At 38.2% G+C, this 15,002-nt stretch overlaps 1 protein-coding gene across 9 annotated transcripts in view; it reads left to right on the forward strand.

The window, feature by feature from the left end:
* Positions 1-15,002, forward strand: part of Ccser2 (coiled-coil serine rich protein 2) — a 124,675-nt gene that overhangs the window by 80,111 nt on the left and 29,562 nt on the right. The gene's annotated exons all lie outside the window — the stretch shown is intronic.

A 15,002-nucleotide genomic window follows, 5' to 3' on the forward strand; every position in this document is an offset into this window, starting at 1 on the left:
TAACATGGACAATACTTCTTTTATAAGGTTGCTGAAAGATTAGAAATTGTAGTGTTTAATTGAACAGTCTGTTACCAGAAACATATTGGGCATTCAGTAACTAATGTAGTTTCTGCTTAGTGACAAACAGGATTAATTTGATTTGTGTTTGAGACTTTCAGGACTTGTTTTCTTTAGAGAGTCTAGACCCATGGTAGCAATAGGGCTTGAGCAAAATCACAGGATACTCTGATGGAAGGTCTCAGTGTGATTCAAGAGTACCTTCTTTATGTAAATATTTAGGGTTAGCAGATAGACAAGAAATGGAACACCAATTTTAAACTGTGGATAGCTTTTATTTGGTTTTAAATCTATCTTTTTGCATTTGATATTTTAACTAAATTTAAAACCGTGGTTGAGAAAGAACAGCCTGACTTCTCTCAGTCTGCTGTCTGGGTCACCTTTCTCAGGGTTGTATGCCTTTGTGTCCAAATCTTAGACTCATCTGTGTGCTCAGTAAAGGCTAGCTAAAAAGTAAAGCAAGGCTCCCAACAGTTGACTCTGAGAGGAGCAATTCTTACTAGTGTATGTTGTTTCATATTTCCTGGTTCTGGCTTTTCTGGACTTCTGTGGCTGTTGTATACTTATTGACAAGAAGCTTTTGTTTGCTGGGCCTGGAAAAAAAGAGGGCAGAGAGCATCCTTTTGGAATCTGTGATGCTTGGGCTCTTCCTAAGCATATGAGGAGACTATGGTAGAAATGTGCAGACACAGAGATTTCACCTTAGATAAATTAACAGGCTTTCTTACATAGTGTTTCTCTGCTGGCTGGTCTGGGAGGAACATGTTCTGGTCATGAGCTTTCATCTCAAAGGTACAATGTGGTAGAAAAGGGCAGGAAACAGTTAAAATACATTAAATGCCTTTTGTGAGCTAGTTATTGTTTTAGGGTGTGTTCCCCAATGATAAAACATTATTAAATATCAGCTGACAAGATCAGGCCATGTCTAATAATGAAGTAAAGATGATAACTGAGGGAAGAGGGTGAGTTAACAGCTGGTGACCACTATCATAGGGATTGTCTTCTTTGAAGACTTGATGTATGTGAAGCTGTGAAACTCCGAGTGTTCTTTTCTGTCTGTATAGTCTCCAAATGTTAGGGAGTTCACATTGACCTGATGGATTTGTTGTTTATGGAGTGAAAACAAAATTGTGATTTTAAAATTGCAGAATATTTTTAGGATATCTTTTAGGGTTTTCTAATTCCAAAATAAGTTAAAACCTGCCATCTCCGATTTCATATAAATGTCTCTTACATCTTTCCTTTAATTAAAAAATACTTATTATTGTGTTTGTATAAGTAATATGTATGTGCCTGTGTGACTGCAGGGTGTGGGTGTATGACCATGTCTGTGTGGTGGTCAGAGGGTCACTTTCAGGAGTTGGCTCTGTCCTTATCACCATGGTTCCAGGGGTTGAATTCAGATCATCTTTACCTCCTAAGACATTTTGCTGCCCCTTTTAATTTTGCTTAAAAAATTGTCATGAAGTGTATACATAGTTTTTAAAACTCACATATTATGTAAAGGCTTAATGAAAAAATATGAAACAGATTTTTATTCAATTTTTATACCTCAGTTAGACTGTTGTATAAACAGTTTACTGACTATAGCGTCTGTCGTTTTGTTATATATGACTTCATTTTGCCATAGTCTGGAGCTGTATCCACTATTTCCTGGATAGTACATGCACTCAGCTTGCTGGAGTATATCCTTAGTTTATTTCCTAACAGAAAAATCTCTTTAGTCTGTACTCATATTTTATTGATATTATAGTTTATAATTTTGAAATGGTGTGGCTGGAATCTAAGAAGATAGAAGATGTTGCTTTTCTGAGATCATTTTTTAGCTATTTTGAAGTATATTGCATTCTGACTCCATTTTTTATTGTGTTTTGCCTTTAAAAGAAATCTGGCTGGGTGTTGGTTGAACACTCCTTTAATCCCAGCACTTGGGAGGCAGAGGCAGGCAGATCTCTGAGTTTGAGGCCAGCATGGTCTACAGAATGAGTTCCAGGATAGCCATGACTGTTACACAGAGAAACCCTGTCTCAAAAAAACCAAACCAAATCAAACCAAACAAAGCTGTTCAAGAGGTTGAGGATCTTTTAATTTTTACATGCTGTGGTTTCAAGGTGATTTTCAGTGTGAATTTATCATTGGTTTCCATTTGCTGTCTCAGCAGTTACTGGATTTTAAAATGAATTCTTTTGGATTGCATACAGTGTGACATGTTTTTAAATTATGACTATAGTTGTTTTCTGGAATTGTTAGTAATCAGAAACTAGGACATCCAAATTAATTCCCGTAACCTTTTTATTTCGTTTACCTTTACCAGTTTGGGGGAGTTAGTTCTGTTTTTATTCAGCTATTTGCAATATTTCAGTTTTCCAAACTGTATTGTATACAGTTCCTTGTTCATTCAAACCAGTTACTGCTTTTTCAAGAACCATATTAAGAGCTTTCTGGCCTACTTTGTTATTACTCTGACAGTTTTTTTTTTTAATTGTATCTTTTTTAAAGGATCAGGTTTTTTGCTTTATTTTGGCTTGTATTTTCTAAACTTTTTAAAACATATAATGATTACTTGTTATTTATTAGTATTTGAAAGTGAGGAATTAAAAGTTGACTTTGGACTCTGTACAAGGGCCAGGTTTGCTAATTAACTGGTCTTCACTCTAAGGTAGTTCGTGGATGGATGCCAGTGGCCCTCAGTAACAGATACAGGTTTTTTCTAAGTTGTCTATAGCATCTTCATAGAAGAAACCTAAATTTTTCTTAGGAAAAAAAGTTTCTATTAATTACATTTGTTGCTTTGATCAAAATACCCCACAGAAACAACTTGGCTTGGAGATCATATACCATCACGGTAGGGGAGGCATGGTGGGGCAGTTTAGTTCTTGGCAGCAGATTGTGTGCCAGAGACTTCTCTCATGGCAGGTTGATGCCAGAACCAGGAACAACCTAACCTGCAGCTAACCTCTGCCACTGGCTTCTACCACTCAGTCCCACCTCCTAAATATTCCAGCCTCTGTTAAAATAGCCCCACAAGTGGAGAATAAGATCTGATTGCAAATATGAACCCATGTGAAATATTTTGGATTTGTTCTGTAACATCTGAACCTTTTAATTTTGTTACTTAGAATTTCATTAAATTTTCACATTAATATATTCTTTTCTGTCGGGGGCAGCAGACAGATTCTTTCTATGTAGCTTTGGCTGTCCTGAAAACTCACCATGCAGGTCAGACTGGCCTTGGACTCACAGAGATCTGTGTTGTCCTTTTAATTGTTGCTGCCTTTTAAGCCAAGCTTCTCCAAATCAGCAACTGTTATCAGCAGCAAGTGATTAGGCCACAAGAGCTAAAGCCTGAGGGAATTCACTAACTCTTTCAAAGCTAGGTAGGGAACTTATCTAAATCTGCCCCTCTAAAGAACTCAAGATTCAAAGGTTGAGGTGGAATTCTGCTCCACAGAGAGGCTGAATAGCAAGTAGCGGTCCTCCTCTCCTCACAATCTCCAGAAGGGCTCCTGCTTCAATTTGCCCCTCCTTAAAAACTTATCCTGCTGGCTCCTCCCTGTAACTTCTTGTCACCTAATTGTTGGCTCAACCTTCTAACTGCAGGCCAGGTGAATTTTATGTAATGAAACACATCCTTGCATCAGTAAACAAATATTCCAGAGCATAAACAAATGTAACACACCTTCAAATAATATTCTACAACAAATCTGCCTGTCTCTCCTTCCCAAGTGTGAAACACGTAAGACAGTAAGAAAGAACCAGAAAACTTAGAAAGGTTGGACATTCTTTTATTTTATTTTATTGGTTCAAATTAGGAACAAGCTTGCTTCAGATGTCAATCCCTTCTCCCTCTCCCTTCCCTCCCCCCCCAACATCCCACCTGCCCCTAGCCATCCCCCCTCCACTCCCCAGGCAGGGTAAGGCCCTCGGACATTCTTAAGAAAAATAGTGAACTCCATTTTATTAGTGCTCTAAGCAGAAGGTTTAGAAAAATAATTAGTGAGAAAAAAAAAAAAAAACAGGGAATTTTTTTTTTCATTGTCTTTGTCTCCAAGGCCGATGCACATGTTTTTGGAAATTCCTTAAAGGACAGTGTCGAGTGAAGTATGTGAAGGGAGCTCTGTTATCATCCAGGCACATGCTGGCCCCTCTCCTTGGGGACCTGGCATACTGCATGATCCCTTTGCACATGGCAAGTAGTACCCTGGCTCTACACAGTGCAAAGGTTCCTTTAAGAGACAAGTTCCACCCACCCCGGCTCTCTCTTTCTGCCATTTTTTTTTTCTGAGGAGGCAGGTCTCTCTGTCTATTTCCTCTCTCCCTCCCTCTCTCTCTCTCTCTCTCTCTCTCTCTCTCTCTCTCTCTCTCTGTCTCCCTCTGTCCCTTTCCTTTTTCTCTCTCTCTATCTCTGTCCCTTTCCTTCTTGCTGATGCATGGATAAAGATTCACGGGACTAGGTTTAAATATAGGTTAAGTATAATTTATTTCGGGTAGAAGTCACTTACACAAGAAGCAGATGGCTGCTGCAGGTTCCTGCTCTAAGGATCCACACAGGCTGCTCTCTGTGACCCCACTGGACCCAATTGTGTGCCACCTGCCTGGACTCAAGACCTAAACTCACTACCTATCACATCCTTAGCTGTGACCACGCCCAAACGCTACAGGTGCGGGTGGAGTGGATATCTCACTACAGCTTCTCCCAATAAACTTTCTACATAAGTCCTGCCTGATGGTGTGTTTGTCGCTTGCCTGCCATGGGACTCCTCCAAGGTCCCCCCCCCCCATATCATAACAAGCTGCCTATACCCTCTTTACCATTCACCACTCCCATCCAAAACAAGAAGTGGAGTCTGTTTCATTTTCTTAAGGTGCTGGGGTTCACACCCATGGCTTTGCACCATATTAGGTAAGTGCTGTACCATTGGGCCACTACCAGTTCTTGGAATCAGTTTTGTTAAAGTTCTGTTTATGAGTTTGGACAAAGTCTTCCTTTCCATACGAATGTTTAAAATTGTTAACTGATACATTTAGCCTTTAACTTATTTTTATTTGTTGTTATGTACAGTGAAGGGTTAGTTTATAGTTTAAATAGGACTTTCAAGCACCTCATTCTTTAGCTCTTACACTTGTATGGGACAGGAAAGACAGTCACTGTGACCTCATCTTGATAGCCAGAAACAGAAACCTGGAGATTTGTCTCTCAGGGTACCTGTGTGTGTGTGTGTGTATTTGTATAGTGTGCATTTTAAAACTATGGCTTTGCATTGTTTTAGGTTAATCTGTATGTTTTAGTGCACAATTTGTGGAATCTTGATGGTATTTTAAATACTGACCTTGGAGACTATAGAAATATAATGAAAAAGATTACGACGATGCCTTAAACTTCCTATAGCCTGCTTCAGAAGCTTTTGGTTGGAGCATAGTACACATGTGGGAGTGCTTATCTTATTGAGCTTTCACACATGGGAATGTGTGTGTGTAGCTGGCACCCATTCCAGAAGCAGAACACTAACAGGACAGGAGCTCTGCTGCAGGTGTTCCTCTGGTTTTCTAGTGAGACCATTTATTTGGTTCTGAAGAAGTCAGTCTGTTCACCTGTTTTGAACTTGGGGTGAAATGAAACCATGTAATAGTCCCATATGACTTCTTTTATTAACACTATACATATGAGTCATTGGTTATGTTTTGCACTTATGCTTAGTGCTGTTGAATATTGTATTTTACAAATATTTCCTTTGTTTCACAGTTGACAGGCATTAGGCAGGTTTCCAGTTTGGGTTTTTGTGAATAGTGCCATTGCAGCATCCTGGCACATGTCTTTGGATGAACATACTTGTGCACTTTTGTATCTTTGTACCTGAGTGGAATGACTGGGTCTCTCAGAAAGCATGTTGGCACCCAGTCCTAGCAAACACTACAGTGACTTTCAGAGGTGTTGTACATGTGGACTACTCTCATCTTCTCATGAGTTCCTTTGGTTTCATCATATTATCACATTCAGCTCTTTTGATCTTGGAACAGGAAATAAAAAGAATTAAAGACAGAGTAAAAGAAAGTGCTTCTTTGTGACATTTTATTTGGGTTTCAATATATTTGGTCTCTGTGATTCATGCCCTGTCTCCTCTGGGATGCTTGTCTTCAGAATAAAAGGATATGCAATAGTGTTTATGAAATGCCAAGTGGGATATATAATTGTTGTGCTTCATATTTCCTGTCACTTCAATATTGAGAATATTGAAAAACCAGGAAGTTTTCTTCTCTGTGTGTGTATCTCTATGTGTGTGTTTCTAGGTGCATGTATATAAATGTACCATGTACATAAGTGTTTGGGGGTAGGCAAAGAAAATATTGAAAGCAGTAGTATCCTGGGTGGTACTCTGAGTTTAGAACATACTGAGTGATTACTTCTTGGTGGCAGAAAACCAGAAATTGGGGGTCAGCAAGGCAGGATGAGGGGAGAGAAGGTATGGTTTGTAATGTCAGTGGCGACATTACAATGAGTAATACAGGGCTAAGTATAAATCAACCTCAAAGGAAATGTTGAAGGAATGCATAGAAAAATGTAGTAAAGTGTTACTAATATAAAGTTGTTTTTCTGAATTTTACTTCTTTGCCAAAACTAAATACACAAGCTTTAGCATAGATGGTAAAACTTGTCAAAACACAGCTCTCATTACTCCAGGAAAAAAAAGTGTGTGAGAACATCACATAGAGAATGTATCCTGTAGGATGTCGAAGACATGTAAAATGTGAAACTGCTTGACACTCAGTATCCAGGTTGAGAAATGAAACACAAACAAGGTCCCAGTGTGATCCTTTCTGATTGCAGACCCATGTTTACCAGAATATAGCTTTCTCTATAGACATTTTATTTGCTGCCCCACCCCCTTTAACTTCTTTTGGAGATAGGGTCTCACTGTGCCTCCAGGTTGACCTGGAGCTCCTGCTGTTATTGCAGTGTGCTCCATCTTCAGTGGTTTCTGTTTTACTCTTAAAGGTAAATTTTTTGTTTGTTTTCCTGTGACAAATGCTCACTTCTAATATATTCTTGGTGCAGATGATGCCAAAGTTTTTCTCTCCTCTCTAGTGTCCTCCCTCCATCCCTCCCTCCCTTCCTCCCTTCTTTCCTTCCTTCCCTCCCTCCTTCCCTGTCTCCCTTCTTCCCTCCCTCCCTTCTAACCCAGAGCCTTGTCTTGCTGCAAGCCTCAGTACCAAGTTGTCTCTCCTACCCACTAAGTAACCCTAGTGTTTTGTTTTTCTGTAAATTATTGGTATCATTTGTTAGGTCATATTAAAGTCTTTTGGGATATTGACAGGAGTAACATTGAACCAGTATGTATATTCAGGAAGAGTTGACCTCTTGAATATCTCTGTGTCCATGAACAGGATATGTTGGTAAGTTGACTTAGTTCCTTAAATTTTTTTTTTGAGCAATATTTTGTAGATCAGTTTAGTTTTATTAGGTTTACTTCTCAAGCTCAAAGTGCTACAATTTTTTTTTTCATGGAGACAGGAGGGTGTGTGTGTGTGTGTGTGTGTGTGTGTGTATCTCCTAGGGTGGTCTTGTACTCACTATGAGGACCAGACTTGTTTTGAACTCATGATCAATCTGCCTCAATCCTGATTGCTAGAATTTCAAGTATTTTTTTTTAAAGATTTTGTTTATTATGTATACAACTTTCTGTTTCCATGTATATCTGCACACCAGAAGAGGGTACCAGATCTCATAACAGATGGTTGTGAGCCACCATGTGGTTGCTGGGAATTGAATTCAGGATCTCTGGAAGACCAGTCAGTGCTCTTAACCTCTGAGCCATTTCTCCAGCCCTCAAGTATGTTTCTTTAAGATCAGTAATTTTCTTGAAGTTCATGAGGTAGGTTCTCTGCATCAAACCAAATATTAAAGTATATTCCCTACTAGCAAGTGTGTATTCAAAATTACTTCAGCTATCCATGTACTTTTGTGGTTCCATATACATTTTAGGGTTGATATTTACTAATTTTCTGAAAGAAGTCTCTGGCATTTTGATAGGGATTTTATTGAATCTGAATTGTTGTGGGCAGTATTGTTGTGAGGTATATACATCAGAGAAGACTACCTGGACACAGGTTCAAGCCCCTAGAAAGTCTTCATTAGCCGGCTGGCAACAGCACTGGATGTTTGGACCCAAGTGTAGTCCTGAGCCTTTTTCAAAGTGAGCTTTTAAGCACAAAATCGACATCCTGGGTTGACATGTCTCAGCCAGAAGTAGAAGTACAGAAGCCAAAAAGCAATGTTAGTGCATTAGGTCTTTGTTCTCCTTGGCAGGTGCAGATGCATATGTGCTGGATTTCAAGGGCTGAATGGTAATTCATCAAGGTATCCTTGTGCTAAGGTCTCAGGGCCTGTTACAGTATGAAAAGTTGAGAATTGTTAATTGTTTGCTTAAGTTGCCCACGTGGTTACATACAAGTTCCCAAAGTGAACTGTGCTTACTTTAAGGTTTATTTTAGTTGTTGTTGCTCTTCACTCTCCATACTCTATTAAGTACTGTTTGCATGCCAAAGACTGTGACAATATTGAAGTTAAAAAGAAAGAGAACCTTATTTTTAATTGTAAGTCAGGGCATTATTCTTAAAACTATAGGCTAAACCTAGCTGTGAGTGTTGAAATGGGTTCTGTTCATAATGGTTATGTTTTTTAGTGAAGCTAGGCAATAGAAAATTATTAAAGATAATTGGCATGTAATAAGGATAAACACTATTTAATGGAACTTGTTATAATACTATGTGTACAGATGCATACATACATATGTGTGTATATACATATTCATGCATTCGTATGTAGAGTACCTGGATATGACAGAAAGTTTAAGTACCTAGATATGACACTAAGTCTGTGTGTCATGTCCCACTCCCCAAGAACAGCACTATATTTAGTTAGGTAAACAAGAGAATACTCAAAGCTTAATTCATAGATGATAAATGCTTAAGCAGAATGGCTAGCTTATAGTTTGGGGAATAACATACAAGTGTTAAATAATTAGAAGAATGGTGTGTTACAAAGGGTAGCAAATTATATGTTATATGAATCAATCTAAAGTGTATGGTGTGAATCTACAATTCTTTGCTGCTTATAGGCCCAGTATAATTCAACCAATATCTTAGCAGTGTTACATTTGGAACTTGTGAAAATGCATCCAAATTGGAAGTGTTAATTGGTTTGTGAACATTGAAAAAGAACAGGAGAGAGAAAAGCAAAAATCAAACAAAAAACCTTTAGTGGAGGATACTATACTAACACAGAACAGTGAATGAGAATGTGAAAGAATAAAGCACTGAAGTATTCACTTAGAAAGTATTCACAAAGATTGTAAAAAGAAATACTGAGTTCACTCCATAGTACAGACAAATAGGATAGAGCAGATTGCTTAGAGCTGAATGTTTTTAAAACAAAAGGGAGAAAATTAGAAAAAAATGTGTTTGTGTATGTGTGCTTCCCTCCCTTTCTCTTCCTTTCTTCCTTCTGTATTTTGGGCTCAGGTAATGAGCAGTGTCTCAGTAGGTGCTTAGCTCAGTCCTGAATGTTAGGATTATAGGCATGCACTACCATGCCTAGCTAAAAGTAATGTTTTTTAAGTGTATGTGTGTGGTAGGGAGGGTAGTATAGAAAAACATGCTAAGATTCAGAGATGTGTTACTTGGGTTTAATGCTAAACTTAAACATAGGTTTACCGATAGTATTTTCTCAAAATACTGTGATGAGTTCCATTTCAACACATTCTCATATATTTTTAAATGTCAAGTGTTTTTCTTTTGTTTAAGATGCTTTACATCAATGATCTGTTAGGATCAATTCATTTCTGAAAAACTGGAAATCGGGCTTTAAAAGTCTCTAATTTTTACATCCTCAAATGTTGCTTGAATTACTAGATTTTAAACGCCATAGATCAGTTATGGACATTACTCAAAATTGTTAGTTGACATTGTGAACTGTATTCGATGGATGTAATTTGCTTATTCATATATCTTTGAACTTCCAAACAAACAACCCAACTACTTTTGAAAATAAAAAGAAGCTCTTTCCCCTTCCTCTGCTTCTTTGTTGAGATGCCTCCATGGCCAGGCTCTAGCTTGTCTGAACACAAAGCAGCTTTGTTGACATCACTGATGATGCCTGTCAGCACAGGCTGGCCAGTGCTGCCAGAATCTTTTGCTAGCCATTTCAAGTATTGATGTCTATTGCAGCTGCTCTGGAACTCATAGGAAGACCTCAGTTTTTGAAAACTCATGGGAGAACCTCCTGGGTAAGATGCATTACCAGGTTTTCCAATGATTAAATGTGGAAGTTATGTATCAGGCTGGAAGTGTACTTTCATGCTGCCTCACTAAATAAAAAAACAAACAGCAATGAAGAAGGCTGGCTGACAGTAACCCTTTCATGCTTTCAGATGAGAAGGCGTATTCATCTTTAATAAAATGCCAATGTGGACTGGGGATGTGGCTCAGTTGTTGAGTTCTTGCCTAGTGGGAACAAGACCCTGGATTCAACTCTCCATCTGAAAACACATCCTTTTTTTGTGATTTGTTGATGAATACATTAGCATTATAAGTGCATTTAGAGTTCAAAGTTTAAAGAAACTGCTGATCACTCAGTAAAAATCCTGATTATTTGGGCAGTCAACTAAACTGCTTGTTTTGTTCAGTGTTGTGCTTTATATCTTACTTCTTATGTATGTGTATATGCTTATGCAGAACACACTAAATAGTGTCCCAACATCAGTATTACTTTCTTATTGTGTATAATGTGAATTAAAAAAAATCATGTGTGGTGTTATTTATTAGTACTATTTATTAAACTAATGTATTGTGTGTGTGTGTGTGTGTGTGTGTCTGTGTGTGTGTCTGTGTGTCTGTGTGTCTGTGTGTGTCTGTGTGTGGTGCAGAGGACAAAGCACAACTTGGAAGAGTTTGTTTTCTTCTTCCACCATGTGGTTCCTAGGAATTGAACTCAGGTCATCAAGCTTGGGGACAAGTGCCTGATAAACTATCTTTAAAAATAAAATGTTTTCAATCCGTGCATAATTTTCTTCCTTTGGTTTCTACATGTCTCAAAAGTATTTTCTAATTTTGGCCTAGATACTTTCATATTAGTCAAGGTGAAGCAGAATACTACCACTGTGAGTGTCTTATTTAAGGGAGGAGTAGTCTTACCAATTAATTCAGGTGGAGAGTATGTTATGATCATTAAGCTCTTGTGCTTTGATCTAAGTAAAAGCCTGTTTCCCCTTTGATCTTCTATATCTAAATTGCTAATCTTTAAAAAATAAATTTTTTTAAAAGTTAAGGTGTAGTAACAACTTTATTAATAATCCCTAATTATCTTAGGCTAACCTATACAGTTCCCACCAGTTTTTACAACATTTGTTTGGGGATTGGGGAGATAGCCCAGTTGGTAGAGTGCTTGCCTGCAGTGCCTCAAGCCCTGGCTTTGGTCCAACTCCCTCATTAAACTAAGCATGGTGGTGCCTTGCCTGTGATCCCAGCACTTGGGGGTGAGGCAGGAAGGCCTGGAATTCAAGGTCATCCTTAGCTACTATGTAGCAGGTTTGAGTCTAGCTTGGGCTTCATGACACCCTGTCTGGGGGAAAAATGAGTATATGGTGCCTTGGTTTTTAAGTTGACTTCTAATCCTAGTACCCTGATAATAAAGGACAGTGTAGGTATAAAATAAATTCTTATGAATGTGTCAGTATCTTTGTAGCATAGAGCAGGAGTTTGACAGTTTGCCATCGGCTGCAGAAGTTAACTTTTAGTGGCTATGGTGTTATTGGGACGTATTACAAATGAAGTCATTGTGCAGTAACACCAGCTCACTGCTTCTCCAGCTTCTTTGTGAGTACTCTGCTTTACTTGGTTACCTGTTTTCCCCACCCCACCTCTGCTCACTTCTCTTCCTCCTTACCCCTACTTTTCCTTCCCAGAGTTCTGCTGTATAGCTCAGACTGCCTTTTGACCCCTTTCTTTAATGTCCCTTGAGGCATGTGCTGTGATTTTTTGTTTTTGATTGCATGATTACATTCCTTTCAGGAAACTGAACTATCCTTGCATTTTTAGAATTAATCCCATTTGTTCATGACATGTTTTGCTTTTTAGATACATTGAATCTGATTTTCAGTAGTATGTTAAAGAACCTTGCATCTTTGTTGTGAAGAATATTGGTCATTTTTTACTTGCACTTCTTTTCTTTCTTTCTTTTTTTTTTTTTTTTTTTTTTTTTTGGTCTTGTCAGGGATGTGGACTGACAGGATCACTTTGAAAAACTTTAAAAATTTAAATTCATTTTCATTGGTAGTCATAGGCTTACACAGGGTATTTGCTTAATCTTAGATGAGTTTGAAAACTTTCTAGTTTTAGAGAAATTTCTCCATTTTATATACGTTTTCAAATTTGTATACATAGAACTATGCATGTAATTGGCTCTTGACAATCAACAGCTGAGAGATTTTAGTGACCATATGTTTTCACTCCTGGAACTAATCTTGGTCTGTATTCCCTGTCCATCTTTGGCAGTTGTGCTATATGTTTTCATAGTTTCTAAAATATGTTTGTGTTTGTTTGTTTTTCTTGAGACAAGGTCTCTATATATGCCTGGTTGGCCTGGAACTAGCCTGCCTAGCTGCCTCCCACCTCTGGGATTAAAAGCAGTTGCCACCACTCCTGGCCAAAGAAAATGTTATTGGTTTCATTGATTGCCTTTTGCTTCATTACTTTCTGCTCCCTACTGTTTAGTTTGTTTTCTCTACTTGTTCTTGGTTTATTATGTTCTGGTTACGAGTGCGATGTCTATTTATTTATGTATTCCCTAAACTTTGGTCTGTAACATCATTCTCTCATTTTCCTGTGACTTCCTCTTTAGACCCATGCAGGATTAGAGGTTTGCTTTCCTTTCCAGCTGCTGATAGTTACTTCACAGGACCTAGTTTGTGTGTTCAATCCTTTGAATAGAGCAGAGCTTGTTAAACTTTTAACTCCTGTGTTTCATGAGTGCCTGTTATGTGACATCAGTGACTGAGTGTGACAACTTTTGTTATTGTCCCCATACACCCCTGAGCAGACTGTTAATCTCATTTTCCTGGTCAGTGTCTTTTCTCTTCATTAATTATATTGGATCATTTCTGTTGTTTTCATAATACTGATAGTGAGTCTTTAAAGTAAATATAAAATTTTTAAATTATTTTTACCTTATCTTATTTGTTTCTGGAGTAAGACATTTTCTTCTATTTAGTTAGAGTTCACCTTTATTTTGAACTTTTTTTTGATAGCTTAGTAATATATCTCTTCTAATTAATTCTAAATTCTGTGCCATTTGTGGCTTTGGTGTTTGCATGAGTTGACATTTTTCTGTTTCAAGTTTTTCATCTTGTTTAAGTTCTATAGTGAACACACACACACACACACACACACACACACACACACACACACACACACACACACACACACACACACACCCCTCCCTCCCTCACCCCTCCCTTTTTCTTACAGTAGGAAAAGGTCTAACAGGCTTCAGGGTACAAGCCCTGGATTGAAACCACAGTTGAGTTAGGTGTACAGCAGAGGCTAGTTGGAGCTTGCTGGATCTGCTTTTAGTTTATTTCATGGCTATCTTTCAAACTTTGATAAGCTGTTAAAGACCACTTGTGCTCTGGGTGTACTGAGGAATTTAGAGGCAATTTAATGGTTTTCCTAGAATCCTCCCTCCCCCATCTTCTCTCTCTCATGTTCCACAGCTACACTCACAGCCCTTGCAAAACAATATGTACTGTATTTTCCCTTATTCTGTGGGGTTCTGTACAGTAAGCAGGAAGATAATTAGAAATAGGTTAAATTTTCAGAGCCTGTTTTCCTCAAATATACTTTTTTTTTTGTAAGATTTACCCTGCATTGATATGTCATATCATTAGAGTTGGACTTCTTGTTGAAATTTCTTCCCTTTCTCATTGCTTCAAAGCCATTTTCAAAATTGAATTTTCTGGGGCTAAGGGGAGATGGCTCAGTCAGTCAAACACTTGTCTTGAAAACATATGTGCCCATGTGAAATGTTAGGTGTGTGGTGGCACTGAGGAGGCAGAGAGAGGAGGCTATTGCTAGCCTCATTGGTAAGTAGTAGGCCAATGGAAGACTGCCTCAAAAGAAATGGATACCATTCCTGTGGATGGCACATGTGCATACACACACACACACACACACACACACACACACACACACACACACACACTTTTGCTGTTACCAGGTTACTGCCTTTCCTCTTAGGTCTTAGTGTCAATATTATCATTAGTAGAAATGTTCATTTATTCAGTGCTGAGAATCTGGCAAATGCTAGTTTTAACTGCAATCTCTGTTGCTTGTTAAACTTTGCTAAATAAGCTTTGGCCCGTCTCTACAGATTCTGATTGAATAGGTATGTTCTATAACAGATAGCCTAAATGCTCCCCCCCCTCCTATTCAGACACACCTGCTTCATTTCAGGTAAGCCATGGTTATGTGGACTCTGAACATGTGTGACTAAGCAGGGCAAATATTCTTGGTGCTGTAAAAGTTGTGCTGCATTTCTCAGGCTCAGTTTCTCAGCACCACCTCTGGCACATTCTTCACTGGTCCATCTTTCTTGAGATTGTCTCTTTTGAGTCATTGAATATTTTTTTTTAATTAGTAAATCAGTTCAGAAAAGACTAGAACTTAATGGTATCCTCTCATTTAACATTCTGGTGTTTAAAGGACAAAATATTTTGTTTTTCACTTTTTTCTTATCAGGGTACATTCTGTAGCTAGTAGAGGGCTAAAGACATAGCTGTCATAAGCTTGAACTTGCAATACGTAAGTTTATATGGCACCTTCTCATTAAGACATAGAGCATTCCCCGCTTTCCTCTTATATGTCCTTCCATGTCCCTCCCTACTCAGTAC

Source organism: Cricetulus griseus, assembly GCF_003668045.3.
Source record: "Cricetulus griseus strain 17A/GY chromosome 1 unlocalized genomic scaffold, alternate assembly CriGri-PICRH-1.0 chr1_1, whole genome shotgun sequence".
NCBI classification, from domain to species: Eukaryota; Metazoa; Chordata; class Mammalia; order Rodentia; family Cricetidae; genus Cricetulus; species Cricetulus griseus.